A 4778-nucleotide genomic window follows, 5' to 3' on the forward strand; every position below is an offset into this window, starting at 1 on the left:
GGACAACAGTGGTAATTGATTTTTTCAGAACTCCCTAGAAAAAGGGGGGTTTTGTTATTTACTAGTTCTGACTGACATGTTTCCAGGATGGCCCGAAGCTTTTCCTTGTCGAACAAACAAAGCAAGAGAAGTGGTTAAAGTCTTGTTAAATGAAATAATACCATGCTTTGGGATTCCAGTAGCAATGTCTTCTGAGAGAGGTTCAGATTTTTGTGTGCAAGTGGTACAACAGATAAGTAAGATTCTAAAGATTGGCAACTGCATACTCTTTATAGACTGCAGGCAAGTGGACAGGTAGAAAAATGAACCATTTAATTAAACAACAAATAGCTAAAATCGGACAAGAGGCTAATTTGTCATGGCCTCAATCCCTCCCTTTAGCATTACTTAGAATTAGAGTTAAACCTAGAGTAAAGAAGAATTTGAGCCCCTTTGAAATTTTATATGGAAGGCCATATCAATTTATATTTAGTGGAGAGGATCTAATGCAGCTGGGATCAGAATATTTATGTACTTATATAACTGAACTTCAAAAACAATTAAATAAAGTACATAAATTTGTGTTAGGGACTAGGGCTAGAGGGTTGGATCAACCAATCCACTCCTTTAAGCCTGCGGAATATATGTATAAAGACTTTTTCAGGACAACCCCTACAGGAAAAATGGAATGGACTGTATCAAGTGTTGCTGACAACTCACACTGCTATCAAGATTAGAGAACAAGCCGCTTGGATCCACTATTCCCGAGTGAAGAAGGCTCCAGGAGCTCCCTGAAAAGTAACACTGGGTGACAATGAACTGAAACTAAAGCTTAGTCGATCAAGATGAGGACATTATGGTCGGGAGTATTTGGTAATATGGTTGGTAGAAAATTTGTTCATAGAATTGTTTTGGTTTTATGGCTTGTAGTTGTAATTGTGATTCAAGAAGGTGCCTCTGTGATAATAGAGAATGGTGGGTGGCCTTGAACTAAAGCCGTAACAACAGAGCATAAGAACTTTAATGGAAAGTTATCAGTTATGGTCATCTGGCGAACAAATGGTAACTATTTATATAAACCATCAGAATGGTGAAAATTAGGAGAAGAGTGGACACAAGATAATGTATCCTGAGCTCTTAGTTGTATGCAAGCACAGTTATGGTTGCAGGCAACGGCTGCCTTGATCATTAGGGAAGGAAGTAAAGGCATTTTTCCAGCTGAAGTCCAAGAGGCAGTCTGGGACAATGCCAATGATTTTGAGAAGTTCCAGTCCTCGTGGACCCTGGTAAATTGTACTTATGCCCATTATTAACATGGCTACTGCCTTCGTGCTTACTATACGGATGGAGAATGGGAAATGGCAGTCTGTAAATCTGGAATCATGTGTTACTGGGGAACAACGAGGATTTATTTGTGAAAGCAATACAATTGAGGCTCAGGATGTATGTCTTGACACGGAGCAAGGTATCTGTCACTTTGAAATTCATCCAAATACTAGCCAAAAGAATGTGCTTGTATATGTTGGTCAAGGGTGTGTGTGTTTAAGAACTGTTTGTGATTTTGTAGAAGTAGATAAGGAGAACATAACTCTCCATAGCAAACATCATTCTAATTTCTGTATTTGTAACTTTGTTAGAATCGTCAGGTGTGATATTCTATATTTGGCACCAGTGGTATCCCACCAGCTGATCAAGTCTAACAAGACAATGTATCATAAGTTACTACCTACACCTATTGGGATGAACCTCACATTAGTGAAGCAACTAGTTAAACACCAAGACCTGATTAGAATTTTAAAAGGCATTCAGGAAAATGGAGAGAAGACTCTAATTACTGTCCATCATGATACAAAGGAAATAAGCAGAGTTTTGCAAAGAGTAAAACGAGACACAAGTCACAACTGGTGGGATACACTTTTTGGATGGTCGCCAACTGTAACTGGGATTTTGAACACATTGAGTCACCCAATTATTGTTTTATTGATATTAGTTGGTGTAAGTTTAATATTGTCTTTTGTATTACTTGTTTGGAATTGGAAATTGTTACAACGAATGTCCATGTTAACCTCCTTGACAAATGTGCATGGTCAGGTATTGAGGGGTACATATCATAAAGACTGGGAAGAAAATTTCCGTATTAAGTAAAAGAATTTACTAGATTTTCCAGAAAAGGGGGGAATGATATAGTATAAACTCACTTTAGGATAGAATAAAACTTGTGGTTAAAAGTTAGCAAGGACAAAGTAAACGACATCTTGTTATCTGTAGACCTTTTGTTATGTTTAAGCATCTTGTTATTTGAAAACATCCGAGTATCTGTTAACCCTCAGTCAGGCTGAGACTTGAGATAACTTGAGTCAATTGTCTTGTCTTGTTAACTGAGACTTCCTGTTATCTGCCGACCCTCAGTTAAACTGAAAGCCAACTCAGCATTTTTACAGCTTGGAAAACAACTGATTAAGCAAAGGTGAAAAGTGCATTACGAGGAAGACCTACGGCCTTCCTCCCAAAGACCACTGCCCACATCCTGGAGACCCCGGCCCACAATTCTTGGAAGGCTTTGCGCAAGCGCAAGGACTGATAAGCTAATTAGCATACGAAGCGAGGGTAGGCGGGGTTAGGTAATGAATATGTATGCGTGCTAATTGAATATTCATTGTTTCGCTGTATAAATATGAGATATTTTGTCACTTCGAACATGCACGATAGGCGGAAGGATCCCCCGTGCATCCAGCGCTGCAATAAAGAATATACCACTTAAAGAAATTTTGGCTTTGATCTTTAAATCAATGCGGCATCCACAGCTTCTCTGGGCAGCCTGCTCCAGTGCCTCACCACCCTCTGAGTTGTTATATATGGAGTGGTAATTCATGTCGAGAAGATGGTTGATAATAAAGAAGGGGGAGAGGTGGGAGTGTGGCTGTGGGGGTCAGCAAGCCCCATGGTTGATGAGAACATCAGACTCTTAACGATGAGGCCATCAGGAATGTAAAGGAGTTTAGAGGGAACAAAGAAGGGTGAATCAGGAGACTCCATGCAGTCTCGGGTTACTTGTTCTCCAGCCATTAAGGAATGGAAGTTTCTGGGTGTTTGCTGTTAATGGGCAAAGTTGTTTGACCAATGAAAAGTTGTTTTGAAAAGGACTGCTGTGGAGAGAAGGGTATAAGAGGGGAGCCTGTCCTCAAGATAAAAAAAGGCAACATGATATAATGAAGTTATGTCATCAATAAAGAAGTAGAAAGAAGGGATGAAAAGGTACAGGCTAGCAGAACAGAGACCAGGACGGGAACAGGCACTTTGATTGCCTCATGAAGATAGGTTCGGCCAGACTCAGCAAACCGCTCAAAGAAGCTCATAGAGATAGTCGCTGGAAATAGGTGCACCGGAGCTGGGAAGAAGCTCAAGCTGAGAGAAGCGGACCTGAGCACACAACTGCCCCTCACTGGTAAGCAGCTGCGCATTATGGGGAATCATACGTCCTTAGAAACAAAGACTGTCCTGGTAACCTTACAGCTTATTCTCCTTATTAACAATCAGACAGTTTATGATCCTGAAATATGGGACCAAATTGAGGTCAAGGTGTGGGACTGTGCAACTGAAAACAACAAGGTAGCGGCAGGATTGCTCTGCACCTGGCAAGCAGTCTCTGAGCCTTAAAGAGTCATGTGGGACCACAGTCAGACACGTGTGGTTTGCCAGATAGTGAGGGATCTGCGGGCCCAGGCTCGTTTACTGATCCGACTGCTACCATCAGCCCCTCTGCTGCTACAGCCATCGAAGGCTTTTGCTGTTCCGCCCCCTGGTGACCTGGACGTGCCTTTTGACCCAGGCCCTATTGGTCTTGAAAAGGAGATGGATATGCTTTTCTTCGATCCGGGAAGAACGGGATACATAAGGCCCGACGGCCAAGTTGCTTGACAACTTAAAGCAAGACATATTGTTACCTTTTCTGATTGTTAGACCCAGGAGTGACACAAACTCTGCACTGCTCTTGCTAGGCGTTGATCAGCACTTTGTTTCTTCAGTCCAACACACCTCTCTGGGATCCTTAACGTGCTCTTAACTCAGCAGCTAGATCATAGGACAGAAGTTTTACAAGAGATTTAAGTGTTTGCTTAGTTTTGAAATCAACCCTGATGCTACTAACGTGATGTGTAATTATCTCAAGAATTAATTTAAATCCACTGACTCCAGTGAATGCTTGTAAATGGAAATTTTCAGGGCTCACAAATGGACCTTTTTCTGCTAACATGAATAAAGGAGTTGCAACTTTCTTACAGAAGGAATACACCAAAATACACTAAGTCGGTGTATTTTGAGATACACTCCTACTAGTGTCAGAAAGAATCTTCATTTTAAAGTATTTTAAGTGAGCTGACCAAGTATGTTTCCACATACTGTTCTACATGGCAGGCATCTTCATTATCTGCAGCTATGTTTATCTTTAACATTATTATTTGGAGGGGTACATGGACCAGTACCCCTCCAAGTATAGAACTACTTGCATAAAAGGGAGTCTAGGATCAAATTCATTTGGCTTCTGTATAAATATATATCATTTGAAACCTAAAGCTATGTTTTCAGGAATTAATTACTATGAAGACAAAAATATAAAATAAAAATAAAAATAAAAAATCAAACCAAAATAAGCCTTAAACCATCCAAAGCTTTAGTTTAGCCACATAATGAATACATGCTTCTTAGGGAAGGCACTGGAGAGGGTACCTGTGCTTATGGCACCTGCCCCCACTTGCTTGCAGTGATGCATGTGAAGGGCTGCCTTTGTAAAACATTTCCTG

This window comes from Anas acuta, chromosome 1 (genome assembly GCF_963932015.1).
Source record: "Anas acuta chromosome 1, bAnaAcu1.1, whole genome shotgun sequence".
In the NCBI taxonomy this organism is placed as follows: domain Eukaryota; kingdom Metazoa; phylum Chordata; class Aves; order Anseriformes; family Anatidae; genus Anas; species Anas acuta.